Genomic DNA, 18,635 nt, shown 5'->3' with positions numbered 1-18,635 from the left:
AGAGGATTTAAATCTCTGCTCAGCTGTGGAAACCCATTGGTTGATCTTGGGCAAATCACACTCTTTTGGAGGAAGGAAATGGCAAACCTCCTCTGAATGCATCACCCAAAGACAATCCTATAATTGGTGCATGACAATCCAGGGCCCTTCCAGACAACCATATAACCTTGGATATCAAGGCAGAAAATCTCACAAGATCTGCTTTGAACTGGAATATCTGAGGGCCCTTCCACACAGCCCTATTTTCCAGAATATGAAGGCACAAAATCCCACAATACCTGCTTTGAACTGGAATGTATGGCAGTGTGGACTCACATAATGCAGTTCAAAGCAGATATTGTGGGATTTACTGCCTTGATATTTTGGGATATAGGGCTGTGTGAAAGTGTCCTGAGTCCACACTCCCATATATTCCAGTCAAAGCAAATAATGTGGGATTTTATTCAGCTGTGTGAAAGGCACCCCAGAGTGGACTTAAAAGCACAGGAAACAAAATCTGGAACATCAAGTAATGGAACAACAAAGGAAAACTTTTCAAAGTCCCCATTTAGTAAATGTCCTTAAAGCAATTTATGGGACAATGAGAAACATTAAAAATATTTTCGTCTTTATTAAGGTAATATATTTTCAGGTTCTCTCAGTAAGAGCTTTTGGCATTTGTGACAGCAATTCCTTCACAAACTATATCTGAATGATAATTGCTGCTAAATGGAAGGTTGATGCACTGCCTCCTGGCTCAATAAGAAGCAGACAGTAGCAAAATGAAGAAGATTGACAGCATATATAAAAAGGAAGACAGTATGAACATATTTATTTGATATAGACCTTTTTATAGAGGGTAACAAACACTTTCCTTTAGGTTGGAGCATTCAGAGGTCTACCCTGCAATGAAATGCCCTGCTGTACTTCTGCTGGAAGGGGAAATAATTCCCGTGTTTCTCTGTTGTTTATTAATTGAACCATGCTACTGGCATTCTTGCAACATGAAGCAAATTAGCTGCTCTGGCCACAGGGCTTGTGTCATATGATTTTTCTCCCCATGTTGGCTTTTGATGGTTGGAGAGCAGAAGGGCATCGATTCATACTGCAGATCCAAAGCTTCCTCTAATATGTCCAGACTATGCCCCAATTCTTACACTGTATGTCTATCTCTGATTCAATTACAACAGAGTGACGTCCTTTTTAATGAGTGCAACAAAACAACGGGTCATAGGACCTAATTCAAACATAATAGAAATTAAATGAACAGCCTCAGTATGATATTTGTGTGTGTGTGTGTGTGTGTGTGTGTGTGTGTGTGTGTACACATACACACGGACAATCCACTAGTTACAAACATCCAACTTACAAACGGCTCATAGTTAAGAATGGGGGTGAGACAACAAGAAGTAGAATTCGCTCCTGAAAGAATTATCATAGGGGAAAAATGTCTCCACTGAAGCTTTCTCACCAATCCTTCTTTCCACAAGTCAATTTTTCAAAATCCAATTATTACAGGGACAGAAAGCGAAGTAAAATCTTCTGTAAAGAGGCACAGACAGCAAAACCCCTCCCTATGCTTAGAAGATATATATATGGGGGTGGGGGTGGGGGGACGACAACAGACAAACAGACATCTGGAGTTGTGCTTTAAAAATGTACCTGTTCCAACTTAAAAACAAACCTACAGAATCTGTGTTGTTGAAGGCTTTCATGTCCAGAATCACTGGGTTGCTGTGAGTTTTACAGGTTGTGTGGCCATGTTCCGGAAGCATTCTCTCCTGGCATTTTGCCCACATCTATGGCAGGCATCCTCAGAGGTTGTGAGGTCTGTTGTAAACTAGGCAAGTGAGACTTATATATCTGTGGAATAATGTCCAGGGTGGGAGAAAGAACTTGTCTGCTTGAGGCAAGTGTGAACGTTGCAATTGGCCACCTTGATTAGCATTGACTGGCCTTGCAGCATCAAAGCCTGACTGAGTCCTGCCTTGGGGAATCCTTTGCTGGAAGGTGTAAGCTGGCCCTGATTGTTTCCCTTTGGGAATTCCCATGTTTTCTGAGTGTTGTTCTTTATTTACTGTCCTGATTTTAGAGTTTTTAAATACTGGTAGCCAGATTTTGTTCATTTTCATGGTTTCCTCCTTTCTGTTGAAATTGTCCACATGCTTATGGATTTCAGTGGCTTCTCTATGTAGTCTGATATGATGGTTGTTAGAGTGGTCAAGTATTTCTGTGTTCTCAGATAATATGCTGTGTCCTGGTTGGTACATCGGGTGCTCTGCTATGGCTGACTTCTCTGGTTGAAGTAGTCTGCAGTGCCTTTCATGTTCCTTGATTCGTGTTTGGGCAGGGCTGTGTTCGGTGGTCCCTATGTAGACTTGTCCACAGCTTCATGGTATACGGTAGACTCCTGCAGAGGATCCCTCTTGTCCTTTGCTGAATGTAGCATTTGTTGAATTTTCTTAGTAGGTCTGTAGATAGTTTATAGGTTATGTTTCTTAATCATGAGGGTGCCTGCCATATATGTGGGAGAAACATCAGGAGAGAATGTTTCTGGAACATGGCCACACAGCCTAGAAAACTCACAGCAACCAGAATCTATCTTGTTCATAACTTTGGGACTACTTATATATGTATCTTAGGAGCTTGTGCATTGGAGACTAGACTCTGGAAAGAAAGATTTGAACCCTGCTCTCTAATGAACATCCACTGGGTTTACTGGACTTTTGGACCCATTCATGAAAATAGCACTTTTCTTTAAATATCTACCATTAGCAGTTATTCATTGGATAGTCCTCAAAAATTCAGAAAATCTTGTGTTTTATATTTCCTGATGTATGCTTTGCAAAAGGTCAAAATCCAAGTGCAAATGGAAACCTATTTTTGTTGCATCCCATTTGAGTGCTGTGTCCCCAAGGGAAGTATTAAGTATTCCGAAAGGAAAGTGAAGTGTGTGTGTATAAGTATGTGGTTATGAAAGTATGAATATGACATGGAAAGCTTGTTTCCTGCATCCCCTTCATTTGTAAAGAGTTTGGGTGGTCCCTCAAAACCCTGCGGATTTCTGACTGTTTCTTCTTCTTACTGGAAATTGGAGGATGAAAGAAAAACCTGGGGAGGATTATATCACTGACTAAAGTGCTCTTCCCATGTCAAAACAACAAATTATTTATGCAGCATCTAAAACAAGTTTTTTTTAAAAAAAACACTGAAAATCCATGTCTTTACTTAATGGGAAGCATGGTCTAATTATGTGAACTAGGTATCCTTGCTGACTTTCTAGAAATTGTAACTCACCTTCAAAATGGAAGCAAGCCTACAAAAGAAACATTGTTCAATCTTTATGGTGCCAAATATTTTTTTGTCACATTCCACTAAATAGATGTCAAAGAACCAAACTCTTTGCTGGATTGTAGCCTTTGTTGACATTTTGTCAACAAATAGTTGTTCTGTGAATTCCTCCACATGTGATTTCACAACCTGGAGGTCGGGACCCCTTGGGGGGTTGTGAGGGAGTATCAGAGGGGTCACCAAGCACCATCAGAAAACACAGTATTTTCTGTTGGTCATGGGGGTTCTCTGGATGTAGGTGAACTACAACTCCAAAACTCAAGGTCAATGCCCACCCTACCCTTCTAGTATTTTCTGTTGGTCATGGGGGTTCTGTATGGGAAGTTTGACCAAATTCTATCATTGATGGGGTTCAAGGGACTCTTTGATTGTAGGTGAACTATAAATTCCTACAACTACAACTGTCAAATGTCAAGGACCATTTTCCCCAAACTCCACCAGTGTTCACATTTGGGCTGGTTGAGTAGTTATGCCAAGTTTGGTCCAGATCCATCATTGTTTGAATCCACAGTGCTCTCTGGATGTAGGTGAACTACAACTCCAAAACTCAACAGTATTTTCTATTGATCATGGGAGTTCTGTGTGCCAAGATTGGTTCAATTCCATCATTGGTGGAGTTCAGAATGCTCTAATTGTAGCTGAACTATAAATCCCAGCAACTACAACTCCCAAATGTCAAATGAATGAAAATACATCCTGCATATCAGTTACTGACATTATGATTCACAACAGTAGCAAAAATAAAATTATGAAGTAGCAATGAAAATAATTTTATGGTTGGGGTCACCACGACATGCGGAACTATATTACCACAACATGCGTTTGCAGCATTCGGAAAGTTGGGAAACATGCTCTATTCAGTCCAACTCTGCTCCATCATTATGGGGTGGAAGTAGTGGATGTAGGAGTGGATGTAGTAGTAGTTGCCTTAATTTGCATCCCACCATACCCTACAAGATTTCCACATGAAAATAGAAAAAGCAGCAATGTTTGGTCAAGATTGCAAAAGTTCTTAATGGAGAGGAACAAACCAGCTAGGAGAGGCTGCAGACGTTTGCTTTTGCATGAATTTAAAGGGAAGGGAGAGAATTCATCCAATTCCCCACTCCATCCTGCTGAATTAACTGAATGTAAACTATAGTGGGCCCTTGATGGACACTGGAGTTTGATTCCAAGACCTCCCATAGATATTGAAATCCATGCATGCTCAAGCCCCATTATATTCGATGTTATAGTAAATTGGGCTTCCTTATTAAAAAATGACTAAATGGAATTTTGTTTTGAATATTTTCAATTGGTGGACGATTTAATATTGTGCTACAGAACCCATGGATACATTGAACTCTGTAGCTATTCAGGTTCACTGAGGATAAAGGGGGAAAGTGGAAGGAGAAGGAAGTCACTGGAGATTTTAAAAGCAGCTGAAAAAGTAGGACAACAAATTAGGAAAAGTTGGAAAGTATGTCCCACATTTTCTCCGAACGTAGGACTCAAGACAGCTTGCAAATTAAAACAAATGCTAAACAATTAAAATACATACCAGGTCAATACTGAAAGGGAATTAAACTATCAGTGACGTTATAAGCAATTTAAAAACTCAATTAAAAATAATTAGACCAGCCTGAAAACAACACAGCATCCCATTAAAAGCCCTTTTCGTTGAAAATATTCCGCAATTCAAAAGCCCATCAGGGTACAAAAGTATTTACTTTCCAACTGAAGGAAAGCAGCAAGGATGCATCTACACCGTGGGCATAATGCAGTTTGAAACCTCTTTAACTGAGTGGCTCATTACTATGGAATCCTGGGAGTTGCCATTTTGCAAGGTCTTTAGCCTTTCTGAAAAATGGTGCTTGTCGAACTGCAGCTCTCATCATTCCATAGCGTTAAGTCATAACAGCTAAAGTGGTGTTAATCTGCATTATTTTTACAATGTAGATGCACCCTAGCTTTTAAGGAATGGAATCCTAATAATTACACCCTTCTAGCGAAATATGTGAAGGAAGCATTTTCAGGTTGCCTATCAAATCCTAATGTGCACAAAATGCTTTAAAAATGGAAGTGGCTAATTCAGCATGTAATTGAACTAATAATGAATCAGTCTATTATTTGCCAAAGATTACCGAACGGTGCTTACTGCAAATGTATAATGCAGATGTGAAAGCCAGGTCATTTGTGAATAATTTTTCCCTTTGCTGTTATAAAAGCAGGCATGTTTCTGGTTAATATGCAAGGAAATCTGTAAATTGCATCTATGCAAGCTGCAAGGTGGCATCATCATTCTCTGAAAGATTGTGTTAATTAGAGAGGTGTTATTCCTATGGCACTCTAGACTGTAGTTGCATGTCTATATGAATTGATATGCAACATTATCCAGTCGGTGATGCCCTCGTTTAAGAGACAAAGTAATTTGCTACTATATCCAGAACTTGGATGAGCTACTTTCTCCCAGTTTAGGGTGTCCCCATGAATGTCATAGTTTTTTTCTTAGGCAAGGAATACTCATAGGTGGTTTGCCAGCTCCTCTTTATGAAATATAGCATATAACACTGGAAATTCATTAATGGTCATCCATCGTTGCACTCCAGAACAAGAACATCACACGTTGAGTAGGAAAACAATCCTTTTTTTTATTGAAGGTAAGTAAAAGCAGCAAAGTAGAAAAACACTTTAAGGGAATAGGTAAATCCAATTAGGTAAGGAGATAAGCAGGAACAAATTAGTCCAAGGTATGGTTCATCAAAGTTCAAAAACAAAGTCCAGACTTCTCTAATAAAATCCAAAGAGACAGGGAAACATTGATCAAAGGCATGAATAGGTAATCAAAAGAGACGAAGAGTCAAACCATACAGCAAGAAATCCTTAAACATGAAACTTCCAAACAAGGCTTTCATGAGACAAGAGCAAGAACTTAGCAGGAATCTGAAACGATGCTTCATCTGACTATATTTGCCATGTGTGGAACTTTATATCCTCACATTAAGCCATTCCAAGCATTCGGAAATTGGTTTTGTTTTCCCTGAATGCCTCTCAACCTTATCTGTCGAAGCTTGGCAGAACGCTGAAGGCCTTGGTCGAGCTGTCTGCTTCGGCTAATTTCCACCCGCCTGTCTATATGCCAAGTTGTTTTCAAGTCCCAAATCCTGGGAGCAATTCAGGGAGTAAACTCTCATCCCTATACGCTGTAGGAACATTCTCATGGGAAACTACACTTTGAACCGGCGTCTCTATGTCATTCTCTGCATTAATATCATTGACCAAACCATTGCCATCTTGACCCTCATTGACATCATTCCCCATATCCAAAGCACCTTGATCTTGAAACACAATCACAGGCTGAACTCCAACACCTATCCATGTTCTAACCAGAGCTGACCTTGCTTAGCTCCAAGATCAGATTAAATCTAGTGGCTTTAGGGTATTCAAGTTATCCACTTGCTGAGGATTCTGGGAGATGCAATCCAAAACATTTCCTAATTCTGCTTATGACCTAGGTTCTTTGATGAATCAGAATTTGGTAGCTGCTGAGTCTGCTTCTCCAATTAATTAAAGACAAAAAAGGAAATATGTTGAGACAATACTTTCACAGAAACATACTGATTTTGTGACTTCCAAGCTATTTTTCTTAAACAATTTTTTTAAAAGTATAATTATAAAGAAAGTGAAAAAAGGAGGAGTGGAAAAGCTAAAGGGGCAACACATAGAGTACAATAGGCTGTTAGGAATTGTGGGAGTTGAAGTCCAAAATGCCTGGAGGGCCCCAAGTTTGCCTATGCCTGATCTATATCATAGAATAAATGCAGTTTTATTGCCATGGCTCAATGCTATGGAAACCTGGGGTTGTAGTTTTACAAGATCTTCTGCTTTCTCTGCCAAAGAGTGCTGGTTTCTCACCAAATTACAAATCCCAGAATTCCATAACATCAAGCCATGGAAGTAAAAGTAGTGCTAGGCAGCATTAATAAATAATACCATACAGTTCTGCTGGATGACCTAGAAAATGTCTAAAACAAACACATTTTGTTGAATGTAGACATCATTTTTAGTCTTGGGTCCCATCTCCAGGATATCTCGTTAAGTATGCATATTCAAATATAAGTATCTCAAAATCCTCCAAAATTTGAAATGCAAAACGTTTCTCATTTTAAGCATTTTAGATAATGGATACTCAACCTGTATAATTATGTGTTCCTAGTGCTGTTGTAATGACTTAACTGAAATCAAACTGGGAACCAGCCGAAGGTCAGTGAACCAGAAGGTACTATTGCAGCAAACTAGTAACTTTCAGTTCCCGGCATTGCCTAATTACGTATGCAATTCTTTCCTCGGCCTAATTGTTAGTGAATCCCTTGTAGATGGATGCTCTTCCTGGAGGGAACATAAGAAAACAATTTTCCGCTGCAGTAGATCTTGGAAATTAATTTTGTTTGCTCATTTCTAAATAGCTATTATTAGGTTGTAGTGCTATGTGATAAATTGGGCAAGAGCTCGAGTTTTCTGTAAATAATCTTTTAGTATTCTGTGGTGTTTACCGCTGTTACAAAAGACTGATGGCACAACATATTTGCAAATACTGTAACATTTCTGGAATCCTTTGCCAACCACCTTCTTTGCCAACTGTTACTATGAATGAAGTGGGCGATGGCTCCCGGATGGATAACCAAATATAATACATAGCATTGAGGCTGATACTCCACGGTGTAGCAAAGAGGTAGGAACGTGCTTAGAGTTAGGGATACCCTACAAGGGACTTTAGAAGGCAATTCTTTCCACCTACTTTCTTCCCAGTTTTTTTGTCCCAGGGAACAATTTTAATATGTGCAGGGCTGGGTTGTTTTAAGTCAGTGTTTCCAGCTGAAATAACTCAAGACAAAACTGCTGTCACAATGTTTTAGCCTTCTTGTTATAACTCACCCTTTAGAGAAGGGCTTCTTACATTGCCCCACTTGGGACCCCTTTTAACCCGAGAAAAATTTATGTTGGCCCCATGTTTATAGGTATTTAAAATAGGTATAAAACCCCAATATTTACTGATAACAAATCAGCATTTGCAAGTCTTGTTAAGCACGCTGATTTTCCATTTTATGAAGTACAGCTGAAGCATCATATGCAGAGAGGTGTAAACACTGTGCAACAGATGTGTGTAAATGTCTAAAACAGCCACTAGGTGACATTCAGAAAATTTTATTTGGGACCCCAACATTGAGCTAAGGGGATCTACAGTATAAAAAGCCCTGCTGTAGAGTAAGGCAATTCAGATGTGGAGGAGGAACCATATTGCCAGAAATCTGCATCTCCTGGTAATATGTTTTTTTTTTCCTGAGTTCAAGGAGCTAGAGTTTCAAGCAGAGGGAAGCCCTTCTCCCCACCTGGAAGCTGCAGACAACTGAAAACCTTTTGTCATCATTCATTGTGCAAGGAAGAGATAAAAAGAGGTTATTAAGTAAGAGAAGCTGACCTAATTAGGCACCTGTGTCTGGAGACAGCTATTACTGATCTCCCAGCCACTAACTGAAAGTTTTGTTACCTCTAACCTTCATGATGACTAGCTGCATTTTTACAACACTTTATGAAAAAGTCCTGAAAATTTTATAAACTATTTCACTTCTTGCTTCCTTTGTTTACCTGGACTACTGACTTCTGAACAATGTCTGTACTGGCTGATGACTACCCTCCCTTCATCCGACTGGAAACTCTGAGTCTAACTTGGACTAGTTTAACTCCTTGATAGCCCTTACATCCAATCCCTGATTCTTGGGTCACTTACTGACTGGAATATAGGACGCCACTGTTCTACCATATATCATTCAGGGCAAAGTCTGTGGCTGACTTTGGCTTCTGAAGCATGTTGATTAATCACTTCTATTGAGCATTGTATCAGAGGAAGCTGAAATAATCATTAGTTTTAAAAATTCCACAAACTCCCAATTTGTCCTCTCCCCAATGGCCACCCTGCCATCATTTGTCATAGCATTAAAATCATGTCGCATGAAAGGCATGTATCTGGGTTTTCTTGCCTTCCTTTCCCCTTCCTATTGCTTTTCTATGTACTGCATATTGTCTTCCTATTTCCTTAGTTGTCTTTTAAATATTTAGCTGGTTTTATTTTTGCTTATATGGCACAATGGGAATGAAACGCAACCATGAGAGAGCAACTTTTAGTACAAAACTGACACAGAGCCTTACTTTGGATCAGAACCAAAAGCAGGCCTTGCCATTGTTCTTTCTCTTAAAAAAACACTTTCTTAAATGAAGGACTAAATATAAATGTCTCATTTGACCCGAAGAGGCAAGGACCTGCTTGGCATTTTTCAAAGCCAATATTCTTCAGCACAGAGTTGTTTAATTGTGTAAAAAATAAAATAGAAATGTGACCTATTTTTTTCCTTGTGCATAATTCTCATGGCATTGTCAACAAGATTTGCATTCTGAGGCACCAAGAAAGCAGTAACGGTGCAATTATCACATTTTATGTAATAACTTTGTCATTTTTAATTAGAACAAAACATAATGAGTGGGAGGGGGAAGGTAGGGCAGGCCTCAGAGGAATCTTGCCATTAGAGTTCATTTTCATAGACAGCTCTCTATGTAGATCAGAGACAGCAATTAGGATAATTTTGCAGAACATCTTGATCTCTCCGAAACGCAAAGAAAGCGAAAGATGCTGAGTTGTAATGGTCATTGTTTTCAGACATTTTAAACTCATAGATCTGTGACTTGTTCTAGCTTAGAATGAGAAAGGGTTTGTACCTTCTTTTGCTTGATGTAAACATTATAGGGATATAATTGCAGCTACTGGGTGGAGGGGTAAAATGAGGATGCTCTCCATTAGAATCCTTTTTTCTAACCAATTTTCCTTGATAGCATCACAGTAAATCAAGTATCAGTTGAGCACGTAGAAATACAGTTAAGCCATTCTAAGGAAAGGGCAAGAAAAGCTGGCAAGTGAATGTGAGCAGAGCAGATATAAGAATCCTAGGTGTGAATGATTATTAATTCTGTGTAATTTTAGAAATTTGGAAACTGAAGGAAACTTTATTTGAGTGGAGGGGTGAGAATTTGTCTTTGAGCAGAAACATGGTCAACCCTCACCCCACCCAGCTGCATCCTTAATACCAAATCCTGTTCAATGACTTAGTAGTTTAACTTTATTTAAGTATATCTACATGACATTACTCAATTGCGTTATTGCATTAGTGACTGTACAATAGGAAGTACAATGCGTTGGTGAAGGCTTTCATGACCGCAATCATTGGGTTGCTGTGCACTTTTTGGACTGCACGGCCATGTTCCAGAAACATTCTCTCCTGACATTTTGCCCATACCTGTGGCAGACATCCACAGAGGTTAAGGGGTTTGTTGGAAACTAAGTGAGGTTTATATATCTGTGGAATGTCCAGGTGTGAGAAAAAACTCTTGTCTGCTAGAGGCACATGTGATTGTTGCTTTCTTCCCCCTTGATTAGCATTTAATGGCCTTGCAATTTCAAGGCCTGCCTCATTGCTGCCTGGGGGAATCCTTTGTTGGGAATTGTTAGCTGGCCCTGATTGGTTCTTGTCTGGAATTCTTCTGCTTTTTGGGTGTTCTTCTTTATTTACTGCCCTGACTTTAGAGTTTTATTTAAAATACTAGAAGCCAGATTTTGTTCATTTTCATGATTTCCTCCTTTCTGTTGAAATTGTCCACGTTTGTGGATTTCAATGACTTCTCTGTTTCCACCAGACCTCTCAACCTCTGAGGATGCCTTCCACAGATGTGGGCAAAACATCAGGAGAGAATGCTTCTGGAACATGGCTATACAGCCTGAAAAGTGCACAGCAACACAATAGGAAGTATGCTTGTGCATTCTCCTTTGCACAACAGTTACTCCAACTCCCTACTTTCTGCTAAGAGCCATACTTATTGAATCTCCTATGTAGGGGCTTTGGGGCTTTGTTGGCTTCGGATTAGTGCAATGGTTTACATTGCCCTCACAAGACATTTGCAATGTGGAAAAGGATGCCATCCATTCTCAACCCCCAAGGAAGTCCAAATGCTTTATTTATGCCAGTGTAAATCTGTATCAGGATTTTAATCATAGCCATTTCTTTTCTAATCAAATGATATAAAAATAATCCTAGTCTCCTCCTCTGTATGTCTATTCAGGTGTGAGTTCCACTGCATTCCACGAAGCTCACCTGCCAAGTAAATAAAAAATATGACTGCAGTCTTAGAACCCCTCCACACAGCTGAATAAAATTCCACATTATCTGCTTTGAACTGGAATATATGGCCAAGAGGAAGGTGCGTCAAGCCAACCCCGACTGAGACCGCCTTCCATCTGGAAACCAATGCCCTCACTGTAGGAGAAGATGCAGATCAAGAATAGGGCTCCACAGTCACCTACGGATCCACCAGAACACTGATCCTGGAAGACTATCCTACTTAGCCAATGAGGGATCGCCTAAGTAAGTAAGTAATATGGCAGAGTAGATTTAGATAAAATCCTGCAGATATTGTGGGATTTTCTGCCTTGATATTCTGGGTTATATGGCTGAGTGGAAAGGGCCTCAGTGCCCTGTGCCTAGGAACATATCTGTGCTATATATCCATTCAAAAATGATCATTACAGTGACATTTTTGTTTAGACTGCCAGATTTGTTTTGTTCTGAGTTTCAGATACATATATATTGGGAGGGTCACCCTGCCAGTCCAGATTAATTTCTGAAAACAACTGAATCCATGCTTACCTCAGAGAGAGAGCTTACCTGAATCCATGCTTACCCATAGAGAATTCATGCTTACCTGAATCCATGTTAACCCCATAGAGAGCTGAACAGGGCTTACTGCTGAAGAAATGGATGAAAGCTAGACCTTCACTAGCATGGTTTCTGTGCCTTTATCTAGTTTAGATGTTAAAAATACTAGACAAAATATTGTGCATTCTGTGTCCTTTCAAGACATTTTCAGCGTTTGGTGAGTCCAAGGCTGCCGATACACTGTAGAATGAATGCAGTTTGACCCAACTTTAATTGCCATAGCTTAGTGCTTTGTAATCCGGAAATGTGTACTTTGGTGAGGTATCAGCAATCTTTTATCGGAAATGCTTAAAGCCTTGTAAAACTTCAACTCTGATTATTTCATAGTACTGAGCCAAGGCAGTTAAAATGATGCCAGCTGCATTCATCTATATAAATAAAAATGTAATGTTCATTTGTGGGATTAACATAACTCAAAAACCATTGGATGAATTACTGCCAATTTTGGCCACAAGACACCTACTAACCCAAGGAGTGACCATCATTCAAAAAATTGATTTTGTCATTTGGGAGTTCTAGTTGCTGGGATTTATAGCTAACCTACAATCAAAGAGCATTCTGATCTCCACCAATGATGAAATTGAACCAAATGTGGCACACAGGACTCCCATGACCAACAGAAAATACTTGAAGGGTTTGGTGGGCATTGACCTTCAGTTTGGGAGTTGTAGTTTACCTACATCTGGAGAGCACTGTGGACTCAAACAATGTTTTTGTCATGTCAGGAGCGACTTGAGAAACTGCTAGTTGCTTCTGGTGTGAGAGAATTGGCCGTCTGCAAGGATGTTGCCCAAGGGATGCCTGGATGTTTTGATGTTTTTACCATCCTTGTGGGAGGCTTCCCTCATGTCTCTGCATGAGGAACTGGAGCTGAGAGACAGGAGCTCATCCACGCTCTCCCCAGATTCGAACCTGCAACATGTCGGTCTTCAGTCCTGCCGGCACAGGGGTTTAACTCAAATGATGGATGCGGACCAAACTTTGCACAAATATTCCATATGCCCAAATATGAACACAGATGGAGTTTGGGGGGAAATAGACCTTGACATTTGGGAGTTGTAGTTACTGGGATTTATAGTTCACCTACAATCAAAGAGCATTCTGAACCTCACCAACTTCCCACACAGAACCTCCATGACCAACAGAAAATACTTAAGGCCATCCAGTCCAACTCCCTTCACCAGGGCAAGAAAACGTCATCCAAGCTCTCCTGACAAAGAGCCATCCAGCCATAGATATAGTTAGATATATATGATTCACACACACACAGATATAGTATCATAGATTTGAAAGGGACCCCTAAAGGACAATTTTATGTTGCATGTTCCAGAGAAGGCAAACCAGACAATCTCTGAGTCGCCTGAGTCGCCCTAGAACTGTGGGCGGTATACAAATATAGTAAATAAATAAATAAATCTCGACATCAACACTGACAAAGAAACAGCAAGAAAAACTGTTTACCCACAAGCATAAAGAAATTACATATATTAGAAACCAACACTTTCTAATTACTTCATTTTCCAGATCACTGGACTGGGCCACAGCAACGCGTGGCAGGAGACGGCTAGTTCTGCAATATAGAGCTGTCATGGGCAAACTTCTGCCCTCCTAGTGTTTTGGACTTCAACTCCCACAATTCCTAACAGCCTACCAGCTGTTAGGAATTGTGGGAATTGAAGTAAAAAACATCTGGAGGACTGAAGTTTGTCCGTGTTTGATATAGATGCACCCTAAGTTGATGCCATCATGAGCTTTCCTTGCCAAGATTTGTTCAGTAGTAACTAAAACAATTTTATGGTTGGGGGTCACCACAACATGAGGAACTGTATTAAGGGGACACAGCATTGGGAAAGTTGAGAACCACTGCTCTAGAGAAACAAACAAGCATCTACAGCCTGGCTTGAGGGCCTGGGGAAGGAACATTCTCCATCCAGGGTGCACTTACACTGTGGAATCAATGCTATAGAATTATGGGATTTGTAAGGAGCCCCTGGTGGTGCCATGGGATAAACCAGGCATCCTCAACTGCAGCCCTCCAGTTGTTTAGGCTTTCAACTCCCAGAATTCCTGACAATTGAACAAGCTAATTGGGTCTTCTGGGAGTTGAAGGCCCAAACAGCTGGAGGGCTGGACTTTGAGGATGTCTGGGTTAAACCCGTGTGCTAGCATGACTGAAGACCAACACATATCCGACATGTGTCCAAACGTATCTCTCCTTATGAACCATCTAGGACTTTAAGATCGTCTGGAAAGGCCCTGCTCTCACTCCTGCCTTCCTCGCAGGCATGCCTGGTGAGGACAAGAGACGGGGTCTTCTCAGTGGTGGCCCCTCGGCTGTGGAACGCCTTTCCTAGGGATATCAGATCAGCCCCCTCCCTTTTAACATGTTGTAAAAAAGTCAAAACCTGGCTTTTTGAGCAAGCATTTGCAAATGCAGTGTAACAGGCAAATATAGAACACAGGAACTACTGGATGATGTGACTGGACGATGATTTTAATAAGGAGACGCTGTTGATATATGTTTTTATTGGTTCTGTAGGGGTTTTTTATATTATATGGTAAATGTTTTAAACTGCGTTTTATGGTATTGGGGCATCAAATTGTTGCCGACTGTAAACCACCTTGAGTTTCCTTCGGGCTGAGAAAGGTGGTATACAAATATGGTAAATAAATAAATAAGGTTGGAGGTTCAAATCTGGGAAGTGCATGGATGAGCTCCCTCTGTCAGCTCCAGCTCCCCATGCAGGGACAAGAGAGAAGCCTCCCACAAGGATGATAAACCATCAAAACATCCAGGCATCCCTTGGGAAATGTCCTTGCAGACAGCCGATTGTTTCACACAGAAGCGACTTGCAGTTTCTCAAGTCGCTCCTGACACGGAAGAAAAAAAAAGGGATTTAATGTTTATGTATGCGTATATGACGTTTCGCCTGCATCTATGGCAAGCATCCTCACTACCTCTGAGGATTCTTGCCATAGATGCAGGTGAAACATCAGGAGAGAATGCGGGGTACAAATAAAGTTTAATAATGCCTCTAGAACAGGGGTCCACAAACTTTTTGAACAGAGGGCCAGGTCACAGTCCCTCAAACTGTTGGAGGGCCAGATTATAATCTGAAGAAAAAAATATGAATTCCTATGCACGCTGCACATATCTTATTTGTATTGTAAAAAACACTTAAAAACAATACAATAATTAAAATGAACAACAATTTTAACAAATATAAGCTTATTAGTATTTAAATGGGAAATGTGGGCCTGCTTTTGGCTGATGAGATAGGATTGTTGTTGTTGCTGTCGTGTACTTTCAAGTCATGTCAGACTTAGGTTGACCCTGAGTGAGGGCCGGGTAAATGACCTTGGAGGGCCGCATCCAGCCCCCAGGCCTTAGTTTGAGGAACCCTGCTCTAGAACATGGCCATATAGCCCGAAAAAACCTACAACAACCCAATATGAAGTCTGTCACTGCCTCCATGTTTTCTCCCTCTATTTCTCAGTTATCAGTCATTCTTGTTGCCATAATCTTGGTTTTTTTGATGTTTAGCTGCAACCCAGCTTTTGCGCTTTCTTCTTTCACCTTGGTAAGAAGGCTCCTCAGCTCCTCCTCGCTTTCGGCCATCAAAGTGGTATCATGTGCATATCTAAGGTTGTTAATGTTTCTTCCATTGAATGTTTGACTTATATATGCTGTGCTCTGCCCTGAATCCCCTTCCAGGTGAGAAGGGCAGAATAAAAATGTATTAAATAAAAATAAATACATAAATAGAAAATGTATTGTTGAAGGCTTTCATGGCCGGAATCACCGAGTTGTTGTAGGTTTTTTCAGGCTATATGGCCATGTTCTAAAGGCATTTTCTCCTGACGTTTCACCTGCATCTATGGCAAACATCCTCAGAGGTAGTGAGGTGAGTTAGACGTTTCACCTGCATCTGTGGCAGGCATCCTCAGAGGTAGTGAGGTCTGTTGGAACTAGGAAAAAGTAAAGACTTTTGGTATATATTTCAGATTTCAATATTAATGTCAAAAATACGTAGTATGATTTTACATAGGATTTGTGCTACATTAGAACAGTCAAGACAAATATCATATATCTGTGGAATGACCAGGGTGGGACAAAGGACTCTTGTCTGCTGGAGCCAGGTGTGAATGTTTCAACTGATCACCTTGATTACCTGTGAGGATGCTTGCCATAGATGCAGGCAAAACATCAGGAAAAAATGCCTTTAGAACATGGCCATATAGCGCGAAAAAACCTACAACAATCCAAATAAATAGACAGCTGAGCCATTCTCCTCTCCTCTCCCTGCCTGCTTGTTGGCTTGCAGACCTCCGATTCTCTCACACCAGAAGGAACTTGTAGTTTCTCAAGTCGCTCCTGACAGGAAAGCGAAAAAGGGGATTTTTAGGTTGGAGAGGCACCAAAGATAAAGCTACAACTCCCTGGAATCCGTGGCATGAAGCCATGGCGGTGAAAGTGCTGTCAAAGTGCATTATTGCAACAGTGTAGATGCAGCCCTAGCAAGGGAAAGGGAGGAAAGGGAGGGAGTAACCCACATAGGCAGCTGAGCCATTCTCCTCTCCTCTCCCTGCTTGCTGGCTGGCTTGCTCTCTTGCTGCGGGCGAAGGGCAAGCTGCTGGCACGCGGCGGCGGCTCCTGCCTTTGTCTCCCTTTCTCTCCCAGAGCAGCAGCTTCCTTCCACCCTCACCCCCCCCTCCAACACCACCCATCCTTTCCCCTCCCTTGCCAGTCTGCCAGTCCTGGGCTCCATCTCTGCCACAAGCAGCCCCGGCCAAGGAGAGAAGGAGCAAGGCAGGCGGGAGGCGACATTGGTGCCCACAGGACGCTTTGCCCGTCTCCTGCGCACTGCCTCTTCCTCTGCCTGCCAAGCTCTCTTCCCCTTCCCTTTCCTCTATATCTTCCTCTCGCACCTTGGAAAAGCGGGAGGAAGGAAGGGAGAGGAGAAGCCCAAGCCAGAGAGGAAGAGGAAGGAGAGCACGGTTGAAGCGGCCGCCTCAAAGGGCAGGTAAGTGGGCAGAGGGCAGCCCAGAGATGCCCAAGGCTAGAGCCAGGGAGAAGAGGAAATACTACTTTACAGAGAGGGGAGAAATGTCGGGATGGCTCACGTGTATGTATCTATGTTGGGTCGTGTATGTGTGCAGCAGCATCCCAGCTAGAGCCATGTGGAAGTGTGGAGTCGGCTTAAGGGAAGTCATGCTACCCATGCTCTATTCTGCCTTGGTTAGACCACATCTGGAATATTGTGTCCAATTCTGGGCACCACAATTGAAGCTGGAATGTGTGCAGAGGAGGGCGACTCAAATGATCAAGGGTCTGGAGAACAAGCCCTATGAGGAGCGGCTTAAAGAGCTGGGCATGTTTAGCCTGCAGAAGAGTAGGCTGAGAGGAGACATGCTAGCCATGTATAAATTCGTGAGAGGAAGTCATAGGGAGGAGGGAGCAAGCTTGTTTTCTGCTACCCTGGAGACTAGGAGACGGAGCAATGGCTTCAAACTACAGGAAAGAAAGGAGATTCCATCTGAACATTGGGAAGAACTTCTTGACTGTGAGAACCGTTCAACAGTGGAACTCTCTGCCCTTGAGTGTGGTGGAGGCTCCTTCTTTGGAAGCTTTTAAACAGAGGCTGGATGGCCATCTGTCAGGGGTGCTTTGAATGCAATATTCCTGCTTCTTGGCAGGGGGTTGGACTGGAGGGCCCATGAGGTCTCTTCCAATTCTATAATTTTATAATTCTTTGAGACAAGCATGGATATATTCCCTCCTCTTTGGGAAGAAGAGGAAAATCTTGGACCAGGATGTTTAAGCAGGACTGACAGGCACAGAGAGTTAGATACTTTGGGTAAATCCAGACTGCAGATAGAATGCAGTTTGACAGCACTTTAAATGCCATGGTTCAATGCTATGGAGTTCTGGGAGCTGTAGTTTTAGGAGGGCTTTAGCCTCCTCTGCTAAAGGGTGTTCTCCCAAGATTCTATAGCAGTTGGCCCTAAGCAGTTGAAGTGGTGAATTGTTGTAGGTTTTTTCGGGCTATATGGCCATGTTCTAGAGGCATTCTCTCCTGATGTTTCGCCTGCATCTATGGCAAGCATCCTCAGAGGTAGTGAGGGTTAAAGTGGTGTCAACCTGCCTTCATCCTACAATCTAGATCAGTTATTCTCATCCTTCCTAATGCCACGACCCCTTAATAGAGGTCCTCATGTTGTAGTGACCCCCAACAATAGCATTATTTTCATTACTATAATATAATATAATGTAATATAATATATTGTATATACATATAATATTTGTAATATTATAATGTAATGCAAGGTAATACTAATAATAATAATAATATGATATTATAATTATATATTTATATTACATGTAATATTATATAATGTAATATAATATATTGTATATACATATAATATTTATAATATTATAATGTAATGCAATAAATACTAATAATAATATGATATTATAATTATATATTTATATTACAAATTAAT

The 18,635-nt window shown here is 41.1% G+C and overlaps 1 protein-coding gene across 1 annotated transcript in view; it reads left to right on the top strand.

The window, feature by feature from the left end:
- Positions 1–16,695: 16,695 nt before the first annotated feature.
- PRKG2 (protein kinase cGMP-dependent 2) overlaps positions 16,696–18,635 on the top strand; it is an 83,734-nt gene continuing 81,794 nt past the window's right edge. The window contains exon 1 of the mRNA XM_060779342.2: positions 16,696–17,152. The gene's annotated coding sequence lies outside the window, so the exon portion shown is untranslated. The remainder of the gene's footprint in view (positions 17,153–18,635) is intronic.

Source organism: Anolis sagrei, chromosome 5, assembly GCF_037176765.1.
Source record: "Anolis sagrei isolate rAnoSag1 chromosome 5, rAnoSag1.mat, whole genome shotgun sequence".
In the NCBI taxonomy this organism is placed as follows: Eukaryota; Metazoa; Chordata; class Lepidosauria; order Squamata; family Dactyloidae; genus Anolis; species Anolis sagrei.
The sequence above is the reverse complement of the archived record's forward strand: the minus strand, read 5'-3'. Positions and strand labels throughout refer to the sequence as shown.